The sequence below is a fragment of the Heterodontus francisci genome, chromosome 42 (assembly GCF_036365525.1).
Source record: "Heterodontus francisci isolate sHetFra1 chromosome 42, sHetFra1.hap1, whole genome shotgun sequence".
Lineage (NCBI taxonomy): Eukaryota > Metazoa > Chordata > Chondrichthyes > Heterodontiformes > Heterodontidae > Heterodontus > Heterodontus francisci.
This window is the reverse complement of record NC_090412.1, coordinates 7,947,552-7,971,869: the sequence shown is the minus strand read 5'-3', so window position 1 is coordinate 7,971,869 and position 24,318 is coordinate 7,947,552. Positions and strand designations below refer to the sequence as shown.

Below are 24,318 nucleotides of genomic sequence, written 5' to 3'. Positions count from 1 at the left end.
GGGTCGAGTCGGGTTGCACTTCCGGGTCCTGCATTCGGGCTCGGGTTGGACACGCTCTATCACAGGTAAGTGGCTCCAATGCTAATTTAATTTTTGGACTAGAAAGATGGTTTTGTTACAGTTATTTTAAGCTTGTGCAGATAAACAACAAAGTGAAAAACGGAAGGTAAGTTAACTGATGGTCGGGTCAGGTTGGACACGGGAAAAAAACGGAAGGACTCGGACTGGGTCAGATGTGGTTCTGTCGGGCTCGGGTCAGGTTTTTTTTTTTGCAGACCCGAGCAGGCCTTTAGCTAGAATAGGATAGGTCAGGGGGAAGCACTTCCAACCCTCCTCACAGCACTTTCAGTACCATGTCCCATCCTAGCCACTGAAACACAAGGCATTCCAGCCTGGCATGAGACTGATCTTTAGTCTCAGAGAAATGGGTTATATAGACATACTGAAGAGATCTGACAATCTCATTCCAAAAACGTGGAAAATGGAAAAATCAAATCAGCAAAATACTTTAAGAGGTTGTTCATGCAGGGTCTGGGGAACACAAAGTTTTAGCAATTTTAATTGCACAGTTTTAAAGTTTGCTGTAGGCCTATTAGATTAATTGCTACTACTGCCCTTGAAAGAATTAATTGGCTCTGCTGCAGACCTCAGTAACTTCTCCTCCAAACCAAACCGTTTCATCAAATCTATATTTCCTGTCTCCTTTCCTGTGGCTTTATACAGCACAGTATGGACAGGCAACCTCCGTGAGTTAGATAGCAGGCAGAACCTGCCAAATTGACAAACATCCCCTCAGCATGTGTGCACATTCTAGGTTTCAAGTTTGTTTTCATTATCTTCAGTCTTTGCCTTTGAAATGGCAAAACACTGGCCATTACTAGCCCTGCCTTCAAGAGACTCAAGACCCAGACTCTAGAATGCCCTCAGTAAACAACATGACCTCACAAACTCCAAACTCCTTCCCAAATCCCACCTCTTTGATCAAGCTTTTCCTCAACTCCTCCCAATAATTCCTTCTTTGTCGCTGCTTCCATTCTTGTCTGATTACACCTGTGAAACACCCTCGGATGTTTTCATACACTAAAGGCGCCACTTAAATACTTCTTGTCCTCATTGCTGTTGTGTCCACAATCCTCGGCTTTCCTTTCATCAGTTTGCACCTATATCCTCTTGTCCTGAAGTGCTCAGGATTAAGCTTTTGTGTTCCACTTAGTATTTCATATACCTCTGTAAAGTTCCCTTCATTCAGCTTCTTTCAAGACTGGCATGGCCATGTTTTTCTAAGATTTCCCCACAAATCAGTCCGCAGACTTCACAAGTAGTGTGTACTCTTCAAGAGGGTGCTTGGGCATCAGAACATCCTTTTAGACAGCATGAGGTAGCTAGATCAAAGCCTATTGCTGAATTTTACAATCACTGAAACACTACATTCGAAGTGCAGGCACTTTTAATGATAATTGATCACCTCTGCTGATGCCAACTGAGCTCGCCACATTGCCAACATCTGTAATTCATCTCAAAGGAACAGATTTTTTAAAAAAACACATGAGGAAGCATACTCTCCCAGATAGTCTCGAGAACATGAACTCCAGCCAGGCAAGAAAAATCAGCTTCTGCCGAGGTCAATTCTGGTCTCAAACTGGTAGCTACATTATGAACACACACAACCTGCCTGGTTAGAACGATAATCCTAGGCACATTTTTGGATGTATATTGTGGTGAAGTGAAGATGGTTTAGCCATGGTTTTGAAAGTCACTTGCACAACTTGTTGACACATAACACCTACAATGCTAACATCACTAGCTGTAGTGCCCCGACTACTTAATGGAACAGAAAGGTGCACTACAACATTCCCCTTGTTCACCTCCATATCATAGCAAATGTTTAAAACACAATAAGATACTACGGAAGTGAAGATTCAAAAGGTGGCCTGGGGTACAGAGTAGGCCATTCAGCCCCTCAGGCCTGTACCGCCCTTCAATTTAGATCAAGACTGATCTGCATCTCAACCCTATTTACCTGCCTTGGTTCCATAACCCTTAATACCTGGACCAAAACAAATCTATTAACCTCAGTTTTGAAATTTTCAGTTGACCTAAACAGCTTTTTGGGGGAAGTGAGTTCCTTTGTGTAAAGAAGTGCTTCCTAACAACACCCTTTATGAACCTAGCTGATTTTAAGTTTATGGCCTCTTGTTCTCAATTCCTCCACCAGAGGAAATAGTTTCCCCCTCTCAACCCTGTTCACAATCTTGGTGTCCTATTTGACCCCAAGCTGAGCTTCTGACACCATTCCTTCTCCAGCTGCAAGACCACCTACTTCCACCTCTAACGTTGCCCTGTTCCAGTTCATCAACTGCTGAAACCCTCCTTTATGTCTTTCTTAACTCTAAGCTCGACTATTCCACTGCTTGAGCGGACAGGAGACGGGCAGTGGAGTTCTGGATGAGTTGTAGTGTATTTAGGATAGAACTCGAAATGCCAATTGCTCAGTTGGTCAAGTTTGGACAATTGTCCCTGCAATCTCACTTGCTTTAAAATGTAACTCTATGCATCTGACAGTCCCAACTGCTATCCGGCAATGAACTGGATCAAAGATCGATAGCTGCAGTATAACTGCACCCTAAGACACCCAATAGATTGTTATGGCAGCATAATGGTTTATCTTTCAATTGCAAATATCTCAGAAAAAAATCCTCCTTTCATCATACTATAGATGGCAATGAAAGACAAAGATCTGAACCATTAAAAATGTAATCAGTTTGTAGTGAGATCCTTTTGTCTATCAGATCACTGTCGAAAGCAATGTTTAGACTGCTGTCTGCACACCTTCCAGATAAATACTTTGCTGAAAGTGTTTGATAGGGCAGGCATAGAGAAGATGTTTCCACTTGTGCAGGAGACCAGAACCAGGGGCCATAAATATAAGATAGTCACTAATAAATCCAGTAGATAATTCAGAAGAAACTTCTTTACCCAGGGAGTGGCAAGAATGTAGAACTTGCTAAAAGGAATGGTTTAGACAAATAGTATTGATGCATTTAAGGAGAAGCTAGATGAACATGTTAGGGTGAAAGGAATAAAAGGTATATGTTGATGGGGTTAGATGAAGTAGGGTGAGAAAAGGCTTGTGTGCAGAATAAACAATGACATTCACCTGTTGACTTGAATGGCCCATTTCAGTGCTGTAAATACTATGCACTATTGTTAATATTGAGTACTCCCATTTCGTCTCCCACAGAAACCTTAAACCTGCTAGTTAGCAGCAAAAAATATCCTTTTTTTTTTAAGCTTATACCCTGTGGAGGCCTGACACACTGAACTGCCATTCAACGTCGATTGCCTGAGGTGCTCACAGATGGAACATCAGCTGAATTCTAAACCAACAGCTCTGCAGGTGATCAGTTGAGAGCACTAGTCATCAAAAATACTTGTTTTGCTGCACCCAATATCCTTAAATTTGGAGTAATAATGCTTTAAAGACGTCTGCAAACGCGACATGAAGTCCTGTGACAGTGATCACAAGTCGTGGGAGTCAGTTGCCAGTGATCGCCACAGCTGGTGGGCAGCCATAAAGGCGGGGCTAAAGTGTGGCGAGTCGAAGAGACTTAGCAGGAAAAAAGACAAAAGCGCAACGGGACAGCTAACTGTGTAACAGCCCCGACAACCAATTTTATCTGCAGCACCTGTGGAAGAGTCTGTCACTCTAGAATTGGCCTTTATGGCCACTCCAGGCACTGTTTCATAAACCACTGACCACCTCCAGGCGCTTACCCATTGTCTCTCGAGACAAGGAGGCCAAAGAAGAATGATGAGGAGATGCTCTGTTTTACCTTTAGAGAGTCACAGAAAAGTCTGACACATTTCTTTTATTTCACCAAGTCCCACTGCAGTATCCAGTTGGTTCTTAAATGAATCCATGATGTAATTCTATTACCCTATCCAGGAGATTAGAAGTCAACAGATTTCAGCCACAGATTCCATCTGTCAGCTAAACAAGCCATCAACAATATCCAGCTAAAGGACTGAGCACAGAGTTGTATTGCAGCCTGAATCATTCCAGGTGTTGACCAGACATTAGTCTCAGTTCAGCCACTATAAACAGTTGTGAATGAATGGAATGTAAACCTGTCTTCCTAGATGCTGGCAGGCCGGGTGTGTATTTTCAAAAGCTTCTGTTTTTACCATGGGCAGTGCCCATCCCCTTGCCCAAGCAACTGCCAAGACAACAAATGTCAATGGTGATGCCAGCATCTGTCTGAAGCCCAGAACTTGTGATTGGGGTAAGGGGACAGGACAGGCAGTAAACTGGATGGAGAGGCTTGGGGTCTCAGATCTGGCTTGGGGAAGTTGGCCTTACAGACTGGGCCCTGGGAGGTGGGGAAGGGGTTTCAGACTGGACCCCGGGGTGGGGGGGAATGGATTCGGGAAGCCGCCGTTACCCTGACAACTACCAGCAACAACATTCCCAAAGCAGGATTTCCCTACTCACCGGCCACTCTGCTCTCCCGGGAAGATACCGGACCGCGGGAAGCGGCGGGACCAGCCGCAGCGCAACACAAACCCCAAGCAGGGAAAGGGGGCGGAAGAATTGGAGCAGCGGACCGGCCGAAGCGGAAGTGAGCGGGGGGGAAGGTTTAAAGGGGTGACACAGGTAGCGTCGCTTAGCAACCGGGGCCGGGCCGGGCCTGTGTGTGCGAGGAGCTCCTGGATCTCTGAGTTAACCTTCACCTAAAGCTGGAGAGGGGGGAAAACATGGACAATCCACAGAACCCAACAACGAAGAACTTGCATTTATATAGCTCCTTTCAGACCTCAGGACGTCCCAAAGCGCTTTACTAATGAGGTCCTTTTGAAGTATAGTCACTGTTGTAAAACAATGCACAGCAAGCTCCCACAAAACAGCCACATGATGATCTGTTTCCAGACTAGCCAGTACTCCAAGGAGAATTCACCTACTCATCTTCAAAATAGCAGCCATGAGATCGTTTGCATCTACCTGGGAGGGCAAACTGGACCTTGGTTTAAGGTCCCACCTGAAAAACAGCACCACTGGCAGTGCAACAATCCCTCAGTGCTTGGAGTGTCAGCCTAGATCTTGTGTTTCAAATTTCTTAATGGGACTTAAACCCACAATCTTACGATTTATAGGTGAAAGTACTACCCACTGAGCCACAGCTGACAACTGGCACCAGAAAAAAAACCAATTTTATATTGCATCTTTCACATAGAGTCATCCTCAGGACATCACAAATACTTTATGGCCAATACTTTTGAAGTGCTGTCTTGCACTTGGCAGTCAATTTGTTCACAGCAAGGTCCCACAAACAGCAGAGATAATGGCCAGATAATTTGTTTTTTTGGTGATGTTGGTTGAGGGAGGAATGTTGGCCGCGATTCCGGGAAAACACTCGACTCTTTGAATAGTTTTAAAACGTCCACCTGATGGGGCCTCAGCGACATCTCATCCAAAGGGTGCAACCTCTGACAATTGAAATAAAGTGCCTACATTTTCTGCTCAAGTCCTGATTTTAGAAATTGTTCAGTAAATGTGTGAACAAAACAACTTTACATTCAGTCGGGCACAATCAAACCCCTTTATGCTTGAACACTCTGGGCACTCTGGGTCTTCAATGGCCTGCCACTGTGACTCAATCCAACATTGTCAAAGCATGTAGAGTCTCTGACATTTTTGGAAGAATGAATACAAGGGATTCCTATCGCTGCATTTTTGGTAGGTTTAACCTAGAGAGGTAGTCACTGTAATTAATCTTTATCATGAAGACTTTTGTGTTGCTGGTGTCTGTTTTCTGCTTCTGATTTGTTGTCTTCTTTCTAAATTTTCTGTTTCACCAAATGCATGTTTCAAAAACAATCATAGTGTATGGAAAATCAGCCTTCAAATTCCAGCAACTAGATGGAACTCCTGCAGTGGGGTTCAGAAGAGGACAACAGTCAATCTTCATATTGGAAACGCTGACCACAGATGTCACTGTCAGAACTCCATGTGTCCCAAATCATAGTGCTGACTGACTCACTGTTCCCAACTCACATCCTGCCTCACCCTGATCCTGAGCCTTTGCCTTAAACCTCCTCCCACACCCCAGCCCGTGACCTCACACCTGAGGCCTCACTCTGTGGTAGGGTTCCCAATTCTGGAGTCTCTGGGAATTAACGACTAATCTCTGGGATACTGCTGCGAGCAAACCCTGGAGAAAAATCAGTGATATTAAGAAAAAAATTATATGTGACTTTCTTTTCCATTTTCTTTGAATGTTTTGATAATAAATAGAAACTCGAATAGGCCATTTAGCCCTATGAGCCTGCTCCGCCATTAACGACATCATACTCACCTTCTACCTCAACTCCACCTTGCTACACTATCCATATGTCCCTTAGTACCCAAAATCTATCAATAAGAACATAAATAAAATATAGAAATTGTATATTTTCATTTATTGGTTATAAAAATACTGGAGATAGGCTGTTTAACTGACAGTCAAGAACAATCCAATTGGGTAATTAAGAGCCTGTTTGTTTTCCAATTGGTGGGGATGGCAGTGCGCTGCAAGGATACATGAGTCTGGTGACGAGTGGGGGGTGCAGTTGGAGGTCGTGTGATTAAAACCTCTAGGAATACATCCGGCCAGAGTTGTCAACCCTATACTGAGGTTCAACCTGCAGCTCAATCCCCACACCTGGTCCATTAAGTAGCCACAGCCTGGCTACGACCTTTGCCCTGGAAACAACACTGCAGGAGGTGTGCTCGTTAATTATAAGCTTAATTCCATGGTAATAGCAGTGTGGAGACTGCCAAAATTGAATGAAAACAGTATATTGATGCAATGTGGAGAAGAGAAATCAAATAGACCAAAGCTCTTTCTGATGAAGTTCTGTTGAAAGGTCACTGAACTGAAAACGTTAACTCTGTTTTTCTCTCCACAGATGCTATCTGACCTACTGAGTATTTCCAGCATTTTGTATTTCGGGGCCAGAAACTTTGCAAAGTTGAAGCTAAGGCTCAGCTGAGGCAAGATACAATAATACCTTTGGTGAGACCCAACTATGAGAATTCCGGATGTTTATTCTTAGAAATTGCCTGATGTCCCAAAGCTGTGGAATTGCACTGTGCAATAATGAGTGTGCAAAATACTTAATACACCAGGATAACAATCTTCCACCTATTATTTTAAAGGAGGCAATGGCCAAATTATTTTACACATATTAGGAGACAGCCCTGTCAAAATTGCAGACTGATTTCTTTTGAGTATACAATCTGTATGCTAACATGGCACGGGCTGACTTGAAGTCTTCAGTGTTTTGACAGATTCTGGATCCAGTGGACAATAGAATTATTTTCCATTTTGAGAACTAACTTTTAACAAGCTGTACAGTCCCTATTGCCAGTGATAACTAGAATATTGTATTCATAATGTAATCTGTTCAGACCTTGTCCTAAAGCACTTTATTTATCAGTGTCGACATGTTTGTACTTTGGAACTGTTCAGTGTTACAGTACAAGGAGGACAGGGGAGAACTTGAATCAGATCTGATTGGGTGCATGTGCTAACGGCCCTTGACATCAGTCCAAGCACAAGAGCCGGGGGAGAGAAAACGATGGCTCTTGAGCAAATATCAGCTTTAAAAAGATGCAATTTGTTTCTACTCATTTGGCATAAATTATTTCCAGTGTATTGGCCATGTGAGCCGCATGGAAGATGGCAGGATCCCCAAGGACACATTGTACAACGAGCTCGTCACTGGTGTCAGACCCACCGGCCGGCCCTGTCTCTGCTTTAAAGACGTCTGCAAACGCGACATGAAGTCCTGTGACATTGATCACAAGTTGTGGGAGTCAGTTGCCAGCGATCGCCAGAGCTGGTGAGCAACCATAAAGGTGGGGCTAAAGCGTGGCGAGTCGAAGAGACTTAGCAGTTGGCAGGAAAAAAGTCAGAAGCGCAAGGAGAGAGCCAACTGTGCAACAGCCCCGACAACCAATTTTATCTGCCGCACCTGTGGAAGAGTCTTTCACTCTAGAATTGGCCTTTATAGCCACTCCAGGCGCTGCTTCACAAACCACTGACCACCTCCAGGTGCTTACCCATTGTCTCTCGAGACAAGGAGGCCAAAGAAGAAGAAGAAGATTTCTGAAGATTAATTTAACAAAGCAGAATTTGAGCAATACATGGGAGCATTAAATGAATCAACAAGGTACTTTATTTCTGAAATGCTACTCCAATCTTCAAGAACATCACTCGCTGCCACTAGCAAGCTTTGCAACTCCAGCATCGACCACTGAAATAAGTTTTTACTAAAGTGCTTCCCAAAGCAGTGTTAGTCACTGCAGCCTTGTTTAACTTGTTATTTCTATCGACTTTGAATCAGAAGAGATATAAGACAGGCTGCCAGCTCACACTCTATTATGTGATTTATACCCCCGCACAGTCAAGATCGATCCCAATGTTTTTAAATCCCCCCCCACCCCACCCACCCACTAAATGTTTTCCCATCTCCCGCTTGCCATCCTTATCTCTCATGAAGTGCTCAGCTATTCTGCTACATGAGTGGCATCACATAAATGAAAACTGTTTACCTTGGTTTCCACAATGACAATGAGTCTTGCACAGAAGGAGATTATTCGGCCCATCTAACCTCATTTCCCTCTAACCTCATTTCCCCATATGCTTTTTCTTTTCAAATACTTGCCGAATACCATTTTAAGTGGTGATTCCATGCTCCCAGCCGGAAGCCATGTTCGTAGGTCGGCGAAGTTCTCAATAGGCACATTTGGAAAATTCCCATTAGTATCGACCACAGCTGCATAAGTCCTGGGGTTTTCTGAGTTTTTATTCTATGTTTGGGGTTGCTTGGCTCACAGTTAAAAAAAAAAAGCAGCATAGGGTCCATTTGAGCTCTTCCTGCGAAATCACTGTATCTTCCAAAGGAAGCTCAGTGCCAGAGCAGTTGGTCCAAGGAGACAAAAGCATTGCATCTGCAACATCTAAAGCAGCTGACAAACATTTAGCAGCAACAACACAGACTGCGATGAAGGAAATGTAACCCCATACCAGCTGAATATGGAAGCCGCTTGATAGTTGCCTTAATAAGTTTTAAAAAAGATTTTTCCTAAGCTGTTTTCTTAGTTCCCCACCCCCTCTCCTCACCAGCCCCACCCTCTGTCCAGTTTTAGACTTGGCAATAGGTGCCAACACTACTCAGGGGAAATGATTTCCCATGAAGATGAATTTCGGAATCTGCCAAAAGCAGAATAGGAAAACTTTTCCCATACAATATTGGAATTTTTTTTTCTATTTTTTCCCTCATCTCTCACAGAGCACTGTATTTACTTAAAAAGTCGCATACCAAATGGACCCAAATACCCCAGAGACACTGATGAGCAATTGCACCCTGTCACATAGAAGCAGATAAGGCTGCCTGCATGGAAGATGGCAGGATCCCCAAAGACACATGGTACAGCGAGCTCGCCACTGGTATCAGACCCACTGGCCGTCCATGTCTCCGCTTTAAAGATGTCTGCAAACGCGACATGAGATCCTGTGACATTGATCACAAGTCGTGGGAGTCAGTTGCCAGCGTTCGCCAGAGCTGGCGGGCAGCCATAAAGGCGGGGCTAAAGTGTGGCGAGTCGAAGAGACTTAGTAGTTGGCAGGAAAAAAGACAGAGGCGCAAGGGGAGAGCCAACTGTGTAACAGCCCCGACAAACACATTTTTCTGCAGCACCTGTGGAAGAGCCTGTCACTCTAGAATTGGCCTTTATAGCCACTCCAGGCGCTGCTTCACAAACCGCTGACCATCTCCAGGCGCTTATCCATTGTCTCTCGAGATAAGGAGGCCAAAGAAATTATTCATTCTTGGGATATGAGCGTTGCTGGCAAGGCCAGCATTTATTGCCCATCCCTAGTTGCCCTTAAGAAGGTGGTTGAGGGCCTTCTTCTTAAACTGTTGCAGTCCATGTAATCAATCTGGTCCCACTGTGCTGTTACATAGGGAGCTCTAGGATTTTGACCCAGCAACAATGAAGGAAAGGTGATATATATCCAAATCAGGATGATGTGTGACTTGGAGGAAAAATTGGAGTTGATGGTGTTCTCATGGACAGGCTGCCTTTGTCCTTCTAAGAGGCAGAGGTTTAGGAGGTGCTCCTGAAGAAGCCTTGGCAATTTACTGCCGAGCAGAGTTAAAGGAGGTGACTGAAAGCAGTCAAAGAGATTGGATTTCAGCAAGCTTTTGAATTTGCACAGGGGTGTGATGACTGAAAATTGTCACGGTGAAATGGACTGGAGGGGGGGTGGTGGGAGGAGTACACAGTGGATTAGAGTTAGAAGAGTATTGAGTTTGAGCTGGGCCGTAAAGCTAAGGAAGTTACAGAGGTGGGATGGAGTGATGCCATGCAAGGATCACTTAATGAGAATGATGATGGCAAGCCAACAGGTTAGCGTGAATGGGGACATGGTGGTGAGAGTACAGGATAGCCAGCAGGACTGAAGATATGGAGCAGTTTGCTTGGTGGGGCTGAGTAACCAGTGAGAAGAGTGCTAGAGAATTTGAGCCTGGAGGAGATGAAGGCATGGGTTAGTGTTTCAGCAGCATTGCGAGTGAATCAGGGATGAAGGCAGTCAATATGACAGAAATAAATGCAAGTCAAATCTTCACAGAGAGGAGCTTTAAGACACTTTCAAGACTGACCTATTTCCCTCCCTAGCAATATGTATAGAATTCAGGCAGAGTGTCATAGATGCAAATAATCAGGACTAGCAAAATTATAAAATTGAGAGTAAAAAGCCATTAATTTTCCATCTACAACGAAATCTCCTCACCCACAGAAAATAGATTTGAATTTACCTCGAGTAGCATCTAATAAGAAAACTCAGTGCTCAGGATATCACTAAGAACAATTATCTTTGAATTGGCCACAGGATTTTACAGCAATTATTACCTTACAGCCTTAAAAGTGACAGGCGTGGTTATAGATACCCATCCAGAATAACCCTATGGGTTCCAGAATACGGCCCCCCCCCCCCACGACTCACAGTGTCAGGTGTGCCAAAACTGTTAAGGCACTCTGTTCGCCTGTGCAGGGAGGAACTGACCTCACCTGAGAGTACATGGTGAGCTTGCTTGAATATTAGTTCCAGCAGTCAGGGTTGCCAACATTGGTTGAACGTATTCCTGGAGGTTTCATCACATTATCTGTTGCCTCCAACCACACCCCCTCCCTCCCCCACTCTCCCACCGATGGTCACCTGACAGGTCCATCCTCATGACACTTTATCTTCCCAGACCATGTGTGAAGTGAAGAGACTCTTTATTACCCGATTGGATGATGCTTGACTATCAGTCAAACAGACAATTTCCAATCTCCAATACAATGGAAGTACTCGAAATAAATGAAAAAAAAACAATTTTTTAAAAGAATATCCCTGATTTTTCTCCCAGGTTTACAGCAGTGTCCTGGAGATTAATCTTTAATCTTGAAGGGTTGGCAATCCTTGTTAGGATGCATCACTTAAAGACAAGCATATACCACCTGTAAACTGTGAATGAAGTATCTGATAGCGAAGGCTAGCTAAAGTGAACAGACCTGTTCATTGCTTCTGGATGACACAAGCAGTTTCCAAGATGCATTCATGTCACTTCAAAAGACATTATCGGTCATGCCTGGCAATTTTACCACAAATCACAATACCAAGCAGGTTTATTCATTCACAGGGAAAGTTGTAACAGGTCAGCTCATGTAAGATTAGGAAAAGATATTTTAATTTGCAATTCCTGTTCCAAAACAATAAAACGTCTCAAAAGTCTCATGGATACAATTTGAACCAGGAAAGGGTTGATTGGGTGATTGGGGTGCGGGGGGGAGGTGGTGGGGGGGGAAAGCCCTCAGGACATCAGGGCAGGTGGTCGAGGCAGTGATTGTTTGGGGGTGAGTGTTTGAATATGGGGTCGGGTGAAGCACTCCTGCACCTCCAGGCTCCACATACAGGTAATCATTGGTTTACCTCATTCTGCACTGTGTGCCTTTCACACTTTCACTATTAATAACACCAACAATCATACTAAATAGTCTAAAACCCAATCCCAAGGTTTAGTCCAGTCTCATTACCTCCCGTAAAATTCTCTTTCCACTTGACTCCCTGGATGTCCACCAGAGTGAGCGAGCACTGGGTTGTAGCTACAATCAGGCTCTGACAGTCAGGAGCACAGACACAGAACAACGCCCCTGGGAGGTCCAATGAAACACAGACACACAGCAGAGAGTAAGAGAACAAAATGTACCTGAGGAGCAGCCAGGCAAGTCGTAGAGAAGCAGGATTTCAGATTGCTTTCGGTAACACTAATGGGGAAAGTGTGCTGTGAGTCTGTCAGTGAGGAACTGCTAAGCACTTCCTCTGTGTCGCAATGGGACTTTCCATTAAAGCTGCACTGTACCACAGACCAATAAACAGTGCATAACTTAAAATAGTTTTTAGAACCACACTGCCCCTCGGCACAACAGAAAAATGGGGAGCACATTGTGCCATTTGAGCACAGGAATAAACACTGCATCTGAAAAGAAATCAATACCGTGTTGGCGTAATTAACATCATATAACAGGACACAGGGAAAAGGATTTGCATTTGCCCAGTGCCTTCTCACTTCATTGAAGTGTCTCCAAGCACTCTCATATGTGAATTACTTCTTGGAGTTCAGTAACTGTCATTATCAGCCAATGCGGCAGCTATTCCACCTCAGCAGCATCAGTAACAGCAGTGGAATGAATCAGTTAATGCTGCTCATTGCCTGAGGGTGAAATGGAGTCCCAGACACTTGGAGAGTTGCATCTTCTTTGAGTAATGAAGAGACAACCTGAACATCCACCTGAAAGGTTTAGTATCTCATCTGATGCACAGCACCTCTCCCTCAGGACTCCATTGAAGTATCAGTCCAGGTTACGCACTGAAGGCCTGGCGTTGGAGATTGAACCCACACAACCTTCCTACTGAGTGACGAGAGCGGTAGACTAAGACAAGCTGGGATTCAAGCTACTCTGTCCCGCTCAGCAATCAACATCCTCTATACAGTCCCTCACTTCAGCCAAACTGAGACGTTTACCAGGGATTTTGAGGGTTTTGTCAGAGCCTGTTTAGCTGGTGTGACAGATTCTTCATTCCGCTACGTTCTAAGAAAATCTTTATGAAGTAAATGGTTGAAAAATGTCAGTGGCTGCCCAGCAGCACAAACAAGGAGCACAAGCTTTGACCATGGACCCCTGGCCCATCCACTTGCATTGCAATGAGATAAGAACATATCTATTTCATGATGCCTGTTATTTGCAACGTATTCTACAGCTCTCTTGCCCTTTATGAAATTCACTTTAATTATCCTTACTGACTTTTACATGGCCCTAGAAGCTCAGTTTTTGACTACCTTTATTATAATAATGCTTGATCTTTTTTAACCCCATTACTCAGTCGCGGAGGTCTGTCTCCTGGCCATCCTCAGTCAGATAGTCGGCATTCTGCCCCCTCAGTGTCAAGCCCTGCAGTTGGGCCTTGTAGTTATTCGGCTGCTGTCTCCCCCAAGCAGTCTGGGCCCTGTGCTCTGGCCCTTCCAGTCTAGACATGCAGTCTGGGCCCTTACAGTCCAGACCCCGCTGTCTAGGCCTTGCAGTCTGGCCTTGGTTGGGGGGAGGATCTTGACCTTGTGGTCCAGGCCTTGCATCCTAGGCCCTGCAGTCTGAGCTTGCCGTCTGGCCCTTGCTGTCTGGCCTTTGTGGTCTGGGCCCTGCACTCGAGATGCTGCGGCTTGGATCCTACTGCCTGCATCTAGCAGTTTTGGCCCTGATGTCTTTAATCTTTAAAACACTTGAGCTGTAGCAATGAGTGAAGTATTTGTCCCAGTCTCAGAAATATTAAAACTATCTGGCTAATCCTTTGCAATGCACACATGTATCAGATATTATGCCATCGTGTTGGGTCCGAGGTTGTAGATTCACAGCAGACTATGGGGGAGTTGATTGCCAGCCACAAACTGAGCTGCAAAAGCCATTCACACAATTTATCTGCATTAAGCTGCTTTGTGATCTTGGAACAATGAGGAAGAATTGAAGAATAAGGAGTAATCTACTTCATTCACGCCCACCTCTACTTCCCTCACATTTTAGTTTCCTTTAGGGATTATAGGACAAGGAGTTTAAAAGAGAGTCTGCACAGCAAATGAGTGACTCAGATAAAACATTCCGGAACTAAGGCTTGGCATGACTTCACTTTTTGCCGATTCTCCTGAGGTTATCAATAAGCTTTCTCTTACTAACAGGCTATAGGATAGTTCGGAACTAAAAACTGAGAATGCTGGAAATACTCAGTGGGTCCGGCAGCATCTGCGGAGAGAGAAACAAAGTTAATGTTTCAGGCCTATAACCTTTCATCAGAATGGGAAAAAGGTAGAGTTGTAACAGGTTTTAAGCAAGTTAAAAACCTGTGATGCAGTCATGGTGCTTCAGATATCACGTGATTTTAGAATTCAACCTAAATCAGTTAAAAAAGAATTCGGGAGAAACCCCATCACAGAGGGGGTTGAGAATGTAGAAGACACTGTTCCGAGGGACATGGGTACAATGTCAAGTGAGCTGTAAGAAGGGAGATACACAGGAATTGAGGGATATGGGGAAAGGGCAGAGATTTGGGATTAAAAATTAGAGCTAGACCTTTCAGGGGTGATGTCAAGAAGCATTTCTTCAAACAAAGGGTAGTGGAAATCTGGAACTCTCTCCCCCAATAAGCTGTTGAGGCTGGCAACAATCTTAAAGAGAAACGATAAGAGAAATAAACCCAATTAATTCCTTTGGTGTTTTCAAGACCAGATAACCTGGCCTCTGCCAATCTGGAGAACCTATCAACAGAAATCATCTTCTACTTAGCCTCAGGATGTGCCCACATTCCCCCCCAGAGGGAGTGGCTGATCAACGGCCTTAAAGGGACAGACCGGACAAAACATAACACAACTGTGCTACAGAGCCCAAACTTGGGGTTGCCAACTCTGGTTGAGGGTATTCCTGGAGCTTTCATCACATGGCCGCAAATTGCCCCGTCCCAACACACTCCCGCCATTGGTCCATCCTCCAGGCACCACTGCGTTCCCAACGTCCAATCAGAAAGACACCAAATTGGATGAGTCTGGACTGTCAAACGGCCTTTTTCCCCCATCCCTAATATTTTTATAACTAATCAATGAAAACGTTGATGTGAATCCTGTTTCATGTCCCTTTGATTTTTCTCCTGAGTTTGCTCGCCGAATTGTCCGGGAGATTAATCTACAACTCCCAGAGATTCCAGGGCATTCCTGGATGGTTGGCAACCGCAACCAGACTGCATGGGAGATAGATTAATATTGATTGCAATGCAGCAGCTTTGCTCTAGCTTGTAGAAGAAAACACCCCAACCAAGCTTTCTGTTGCTGGTTGTGTCTCAGAACTCAGTTGTTCCTAAGCATTCCTTTTCAATGAACGTTGAGTAGACTGTGCATCACCTGCCATCCTGTGGCCGGCCAGTGGTACTGCAGAACATCCAGCTGCACACCCGAATTTTGTGGTGTTCTTCATGAGAGTTATGCACAAACGGGGGTACAATTCCAACTGTAGGCGAAACTGCTGTTATAAATTAGCTGCCTGTTATAGATGCCGCCCAGTTTCCATTCCCTGTGTTTCTTTTTCATTCCCCAGTCTCCCTTCCAATTTCTCTTTAAACTACTTTATTTTTCTTTCTATTTTTACCTTCACCGTTGCTCCCCATCACTTCCACTTTCCTGGTGCATTCCAAGTGGATTGGCAACCCAGGGTAGGTGGGTGGGGGAGGTGGTGAGGGGGTTGGGTTGCCAACTCTGGCTGGATGTATTCTTGGAGGTTTCATTGCACGGGCCTGCTCTCTCCAATTGTCCCACCCCCACTGTAAAATTGCAGCCGCAACCAGATTCAGTTGGCCCCGGCTTGTGAGTTCTCTCTGACCAATCAAAACCGGGCGTGACTTGACCAAAAGATCCAGCAGGCCTTGCAAGGAGGTCTGACATCGGAAGCAAGGACATTCTGTGGAGACAAGAAGTCATTCAGCCTTGTGCTCAGCACAGGATGTTGCGTGAGGATGAAATTGCTGATAAGCAAAGGTGCTATGTCTGTCAACACATCATACAAGGTCGAGACTTGCAGGCACCTATTCCGATGATAAGATAAACAAAAAGGAATTGAGAACAGTGGGGAGTTGAAACTGGGACGAATACTCCGCTCTGCCAATATCAAAAAAACCGTGGAAATCAGAAGAGGAAGTGGACGGTGTTTCAAAGCAAACAAAGAGGGGAGGCGGTGGCGTACTGGTATCGTCACTGGACTAGTAACCCAGAGCCCCAGGTATTGCTCTGGGGACATGGGTTCGAATCCCACCACAGCAGAAGGTGAAATTTGAATTCAATTAATAAATCTGGAATATAAAGCTAGTCTAATGATGGCCATGAAACCATTGTCGATTGTTGTAAAAACCCATCTGGTTCACTAATGTCCTTTAGGGAAGGAAATCTGCTGTCCTTACCTGGTCTGGCCTACATGTGACTCCAGATCCACAGCAATGTGGTTGACTCTTACATGCCCTCGAAATGGCCTAGCAAGCCACTCAGTTCAAGGGCAATTAGGGATGAGCAATAAATGCTGGCCTGGCCTGCAACGCCCACATCCCATGAAAGAATTTTAAAAAAGATAGATGATATGTATTTAACTCTCTAGCACCCGTCTTGCTTGAAAGGAACATTCCAGTACGTCCCCCTGTAAGTATAAAACTTGAAGGACACGAACGATCGATGCTAGCCCTTACAGTCGACAGGAAGAGGAACAAACTCGTCCCCTCCGCACAATGCCCCGCGGTGGCTGTGGTGGGGAAGAGACGGTTGCCCACCTCCTCCTGGAATGTGTCTTCGCAAAGCAGGTGTGGAAAGAGATGCAGTGGTTTTTGTCGAGGTTCATCCCAAGCAGCTCTGTAACACAGGAGTCTGTGCTCTACAGGCTGTTCCCAGGGACGCACACCGAGACAAACATCAACTGCTGCTGGAGGACTATCAATTCGGGGAAAGACGCCCTTTGGTCTGCCCGAAACTTGCTGGTCTTCCAGCGCAAAGAGTTGTCCACCACCGAGTGTTGCAGACTGGCACATTCCAAGGTCCAGGACTACGTGCTGAGGGACACACTAAAGCTTGGGGCAGCTGCAGCAAAGGCTCAATGGGGAAAGACCACAGTGTAAGGTCCCCCCACCAAGCTGAACTGAGGGGCTGGATCCATGGGAAACCCCTCGAACTGTATCGGGAAAATTTCTGTCTCCTGTACAATGTAAAAATGTATCTGGCAGGACAAAAGTGAAATGGAAGGGTTGTGAGGCAACTCATAATTGTACAGAAGGAAACTGATCACCTTTGCACTGTTTGTATTTTTTGACTTGATGCTGTTTTAAATTGTTTGGGAATGTAATTTTTACAGATTTTTATGAATAAAGTATATTTTGGAAATAAAAAAAAAAGCAGCTTGATCAACTGACTGATCACTTGTAGTGTGATCACAAGTAAAAGGAACTTTCAGCCACAATATTGTAAGGTCCTCAACGTATGTCTAAATACTAAAATTGGAACAATGAATTGAATTTAGGAACTATCGAGAGTCATGGTCAATTTTGTAATCCTAGAGTAAAAGATTTTGTAAAAAAACTGGAACTGCCAATTGGAAAGTGAGCACACTCTTCAATACCTGTTTGGATGATTCTTGACTGTTAGTCAAACAGCCTTTTCATCCCAACTCCTCCATTTTTATAAGTAATAACGTGTAAAGTGTTGAAGGAAAATTACTCTTTTCTTTATTCCCTATGATCTTTCTCCCGGGAGCTTCTCTTAGCAGTGCCCTGGAGATTAGTCTCCAATTCCTGGAGACTCCAGGGCAATCTTAGAGGGTTCGCAACCCTACGAGACAGGCTATTTTTGTTTTTTTTAATTCTTCCATGGGATGTGAGCATCATTGGTAAGGCCAGCATGTATTGCCCATCCCTAATTGCCCTTGAGATGGTGATAGAGAGCTGCCTTCTTCAACCGCTGCAGTCCATGTGTAGGTACACCCACAGGGCGGTTAGGGAGGAAGTTCCAGGATTTTGAGCCAGGAACAGTGAAGGATCTGAGATATATTTCCAAGTCAGGATGGTATCTGGCTCGGAGGGGAATTTGCAGGTGGTTGTGTGCCCAGACATCTGCTACCCATGTCCTACTTGGTGGTAGAGGTCAAGGGTTTGGAAGGTGCTGTCGAAGGAGTTTTGTAGATGTTGCACACTGTTGCCACTGTGTGCCAGTGGTGGAGGGAGTGAAAGTTTAAGTTGGTGGATGGGGTGCTGATCAAGCAGGCTGCTTTGTCCTGGATGATGTCAAACTTCTTGAGTGTTGTTGGAGTTGCACTCATCCAGGCAAGTAGGGAGTATTTCATCACACTCCTGACTTGTGTCTTGTAGATGGTGGACAGGCTTTGGGGAGTCAGGAGATGAGTTACTCAATGCAGAATTCCCAGCCTCTGACCTGCTCTTGCAGCCACAGTATTTATGTGGCTGGTCCAGTTCAGTTTCTGGTCAATGGTAACCCCAGGAAGTTAATGGTGGGGGATTCAGCTATGGTAATGCCATTGAACATCAAGGGGAGATGATTAAACTCTCCTTGTTGGCGATGGTCATTGCTTGGCACTTCTGTGGCATGAATGTTTCTTGCCACTTATCAGCCCAAGCTTGAAAGTTGTCCAGGTCTTGCTGCATTTCTACATGGACTGCTTCAGTATCTGAGGAGCTGCAAATGGTTCTGAGCATTGTGCAATCATCAGCGAACATCCCCACTTCTGAACTTGTGATGGAGGGAAGCTCATAGATGAAGCAGCTGAAGCTGGTTGTACCTAGGACACTACCTGGAGGAACTCCTGCAGCGATGTCCTGGGTTTGCGATGATTGGTCTCTAACAATCGCAACCATCCTCCTTTGGGCTAGGTATGACTCCAACCAGCGGAGAGTTCTCCCCCTAATTCCCAGCGACTTCAATTTTGCTATGGCCCCTTATGCCACACTTGGTCAAATGCTGCCTTGATATCAAGAGCAGTCACTCTCACCTCACCTCTGGAATTCAGCTCTATCGTCCATGTTTGGACCAAGCCTGTAATGAGGTGAGGAGCTGAGTGGCCCTGGCAGAACCCAATTTCAGCATCGGTGCGCAGGTCATTGCTGAGCAATAATTCCATGGTTTCCAACAACACTTGCTTTGCCTTGGAATGGCTCCCCATTTTCCAGTGAGGAGGTGCTTGGCTGGTGCCTGGGATCTCTCACCAGTGGTGAGGTTATGATTGGAAGCTCAGGCGCGCACAGGCATTCCCAGCTGAGGATCTGCTTCTCCATGTGTCAGGTGCAGCAGCACAGAACCAAACCTTAATGAATTATTTTCAAAGTTTTCACCTTCACTGCAGTGCCCTGCTACAGGATCCAGTGGATCCTCCGCCCTGTGAAATGCGCAACCAACAGACATGCAATGTTCCGGGAATTGCGATCGAGAAAGGAAAGCAAGGGGATGTGGAAAATGCTATTATAAATGTAGGTTCAGTCATTGGGCACCAAGTGTCAGCTATGTTTCAGTGGGTATCACTGTCATCTCTGAGTCACGAGATTGCGGGTTCAATTCTCTTTCCAGAGCCTTGAGCGTATAATCTAGGCTGACACTCTCAGTGCAATGCTGCATTGTCAGAAGTGCCATCATTCAGATGAGATAGTAAATGAAACAGGCCCCATCAGCACGTTCGACTTGGGCTGGTGGATGCTAAAGATTACACTATTCAGGGAGGAGGAGGAAGGTCTGTTACCCTGGGCCAACATTGTTTCCTCAACCAACACCATCATAAACAGATTCACTGACCATTCACTGCATTGCTGTTAGTGCAGTCTTGCTGTGTGCAAAGTGACTACTGCAATTTCCTATATTAACACCTCTTTTCTTTTGTGCAGCTGTGGTTCGCAAGATTCAATTTGGGAACTCAGTGGACTGAAGTTTCCCAGCCCCGTGGTGGCAGACTTGGAGGTGGAGAAAACAGGCATTCCAGCCGCCGGGGAGTTTTCCAGGTGTGGCCTGGGAAGCAGATTGGCTGGTCAGTTCATGGAAGTGGGCAGGCAATTTACATTCGTGAAATGCCAATTAGTAGCAATTTTGCGGCCTCGCCAGCATTTATCCACGCTTCCCCCCACCCCCCCCCCTCCACCCATCGTGTGCAGAAGCTGCCAGCTCCATGGATGCGGTGTCCTTGTGGCAGGCCGAGGGTGGAGGGGGGGGGGGTGAGGGTGCGGCCATGGAGCTGAAGGCTTCATGCTCCACTGACAGGGCCGAGGACAGGATAGGCCGCACTTGCGGCCCAAATGCTTCCACCGGAGGGATTTCCCCTTCGCTTTGAGGGCCCTAATCCTTTGGCCCCTCTGCAATTTTCGTTTAAAGTTAAGCCTCCCAGGGCACCTCCATGTTGAGGCGCCCTCGTGGTCCCTGACCTGTGACAGCAGCACCCACCTTTCCCAGTCTAGAGCCGCTGGCCCTCCGACTAGGCCGGCAGCATCGAGAGCCTGTGAGCATGGAGGTGGCCAATTAGGAGGCCGCCTCCAGGAAGGTTTCTCAGCCAGTCTCCCACCTGGCAAGTGTGGGCTTGCGACTCCCATTTGCTCCCAACGTCGTGTACCAAAGCCCACAGGAAAATTGTGTCCAGTGTCTGATCAATGGAGACTAGAGACCCATAGTCAAAGCTCTGGAGCTCAGCATCTTATAGCTTCAGTAAACTGCCTTTTTATACCTCTCAATTCTAAATCAGGGGACACGATCACTGACCAACGCTAGCAAATGGACCGCTGGGTGGAGCACTACCTAGAACTGTACTCCAGGGAGAATGTTGTCACTAAGACCGCCCTCAATGCAGCCCAGTCTCTGCCAGTCATGGTTGAGCTGGACAAACAGCCAACAAAATCGGAACTTAGTGATGCCATTGATTCTCGAGCCAGTGGAAAAGCCCCTGAGAAGGACGGCATTACCCCTGAAATCATCAAGAGTGCCAAGCCTGCTATACTCTCAGCACTCCATGAACTGCTTTGCCTGTGCTGGGATGAGGGAGCAGTACCACAGGACATGCGCGATGCCAATATCATCACCCTCTATAAGAACAAGGGTGACCGCAGTGACTGCAACAACTACCGTGGAATCTCCCTGCTCAGCATAGTGGGGAAAGTCTTCGCTCGAGTCATTTTAAACAGACTTCAGAAACTGGCTGAGCGTGTCTACCCTGAGGCACAATGCAGCTTTCGAGCAGAGAGATCCACCATTAACATGCTGTTCTCCCTTCGCCAGCTGCAGGAGAAATGCCGCGAACAACAGATGCCCCTCTACGTTGCTTTCATAAATCTCACCAAAACCTTTGACCTCGTCAGCAGACGTGGTCTCTTCAGACTACTAGCAAATATTGGATGTCCACCAAAGCTACTAAGTATCATCACCTCATTCCATGACAATATGAAAGGCACAATTCAGCATAGCAGCACCTCATCAGACCCCTTTCCTATCCTGAGTGGTGTGAAACAGGGCTGTGTTCTTGCACCTACACTGTTTGGGATCTTCTTCTCACTGCTGCTCTCACATGCGTTCAAGTCTTCAGAAGAAGGAATTTTCCTCCACACAAGATCAGGTGGCAGGTTGTTCAACCTTGCCCGTCGTAGAGCAAAGACCAAAGTAAGGAAAGTCCTCATTAGGGAACTCCTCTTTGCTGACAATGCTGCATTAACATCCCACACAGAAGAGTGTCTGCAGAGATTCATCGACAGGATTGTGACTGCCTGCAACAAATTTGGCCTAACCATCAGCCTCAAGAAAATGAACATCATGGGACAGGACGTCAGAAATGCTCCATCCATCAATATCGGCGACCACGCTCTGGAAGTGGTTCAAGAGTTCACCTACCTAGGCTCAACTATCACCAGTAACCTGTCTCTCGATGCCAAAATCAACAAGCGCATAGGAAAGGCGTCCGCTGCTATGTCCAGACTGGCCAAGAGGCTGTGGGAAAATGGCGCACTGACATGGAACACAAAAGTCTGAGTGTATCAAGCCTGTGTCCTCAGTACCTTGCTCTATGGCAGCAAGGCCTGGACAACGTATGTCAGCCAAGAGCGACGTCTCAACTCATTCCATCTTCGCTGCCTCCGGAAAATCCTTGGCATCAGGTGGCAGGACCGTATCTCCAACATAGAAGTCCTCGAGGTGGCCAACATCCCCAGGATAAACACCCTATTGAGCCAGCGGCGCTTGAGATGGCTTGGCCATGTGAGCCGCATGGAAGATGGCAGGATCCCCAAGGATGCATTGTACAATGAGCTCGTCACTGGTATCAGGCCCACCGGCCGTCCATGTCTCCGCTTTAAAGACGTCTGCAAATGCAACATGAAGTCCTGTGACATTGACCACAAGTCATGGGAGTCAGTTGCCAGTGATCACCAGAACTGGCGGACAGCCATAAAGGCGGGGCTAAAGAATGGCGAGTCGAAGAGACTTAGCAGTTGGCAGGAAAAAAGACAGAAGCGCAAGGAGAAAGCCAACTGTGCAACAGCCCTGTCAACCAATTTTATCTGCAGCGCCTGTGGAAGAGTCTGTCACTCTAGAATTGGCCTTTCTCGCCACTCCAGGCGCTGCTCCACAAACCACTGACCACCTCCAGGCGCTTACCCATTGTCTCTCGAGACAAGGGGTCCAAAGAAGAAGAATACTGCTTTTGAAAGGGATGCATTTACTGGTGAAGTTATGAACAAAGTGCAAATGATAACAAAAATGGCTGGCATTTACTCAACACTCCTCAGACACATCTGAAAGTATTTTGCACATGATGAATTACCTTGAAGTACAATGACTGTCACTCTGGGGGCAACACAGAAGCCATTCTGCACCAGTAACATCCCATAAACAGCAATGAAATAAATGACCAGCAGCCTTCGTTTTTGCTTTAAGTGGGAATGTTTGGGAACTCCCTCCTTTTCTTGAAGTAGGAACTGCTAGACGAGAAAAGATTAAGGTGCTCAAATTCATGAAGAGATTTGATGGTGGAATTAGGGAGAAACTGTTTCCACTGGCGGGATTGGTCGGTAACCAGAGGACACAGACTTAAAGATAGTTGGAAAAAATGCTGGGGGTGGGGATGGAATTTTTTTAATGATCTGGAATGCACTACCCAAAAGGGTGGTGGAAGCAGATTCAATCATAACAGTCAAAGGGAATTGGTTACAGACTTGAGAATGAGAAATTAGCAGGGCTATGGGGAAAGAGCAGGGGAGTGGAACTGATTGGATAGTTCTACCGAAGAGCCAGCCCAGACACGATGGCCCGAATGGCCTGCTTCTGTACGGTATGATTCTATAAAGTCCATCCAGTTTGCTTTCTACCATCCCGGTAGTCATATGATACAACGATAATGGCTGTTGTTACCTAACCACAGAAATTAATATCTATCAATTGGTCGACAACAGTCCCAGATGTGGGTCGAGGTCCATCTGTACCTGTTTTTCTCAAGCACTTAGCACATGTCGTGTCGCAGAAATAGTCTCATGGTAGGTGATAATTGCCAACCAAATAGGCAGGTGGGGCCTCAGTTTAAGGTCTGGAACATAAGAAATAGGAAGAGAGTAGGCCTTTCAGCCCCTTGAGCCTGCTGCACCATTCAATACGATTGTGGCTGATCTTCTGCCTCAGCCTCTACCTGTTGAGAAACACCTCAAATATTACAGAGCAAGCTCAGCACTGTGGTCAACATTACAAGACAAGTTTTACGTCTGATACCTCTCTATAATCAAACTCCTCATGCAAGCCTTGAGCTCAACACTTTCTGCCTCGGAGAAAAGGGAAAAAAAGACTTATATTCATGTAACTGCTTTCGCGACCACTGGACACCTCAAAGCACTTTACAGCCAATGAAATACATTTTTGGAAGTGTTGGCACTGTTGTAATGTAGGGAGCGTAAGAGAGGAGAGAGTTCCCTGCCTGTCAGCTGGTTGCTGTCCATACCTGACAGATCAATCCCCTATCCTTCGAACAGAACCAGTGAAACCTTCTGTCTCAAAAGCAGTTTTAAAACAAACTGAATCAAAAGACATTTAATTGAGACAGTAACCCTTTTATTTTTATTCAAAAAACATTTACATCCGCCATACTTTGTTTATTGCATAACAGTTCATCAATATTGTGCCCGCTAAATCTACACAACAGAT

The 24,318-nt window shown here is 45.8% G+C and overlaps 1 protein-coding gene across 3 annotated transcripts in view; it reads right to left on the bottom strand.

Moving 5' to 3' along the window:
- The window catches only part of csgalnact2 (chondroitin sulfate N-acetylgalactosaminyltransferase 2), a 58,757-nt gene extending 46,366 nt beyond the window's left edge, over window positions 1-12,391 (bottom strand). Inside the window, exon 1 of one of the 3 annotated variants that reach the window (XM_068020478.1) lies at window positions 12,298-12,391. The gene's annotated coding sequence lies outside the window, so the exon portion shown is untranslated. Of the gene's footprint in view, window positions 1-4,492; window positions 4,582-12,124; window positions 12,186-12,297 lie in introns of those variants that run through there. The other 2 variants (XM_068020480.1, XM_068020479.1) reach the window with 2 other exon arrangements.
- Between the last annotated feature and the right edge of the window lie 11,927 nt (window positions 12,392-24,318).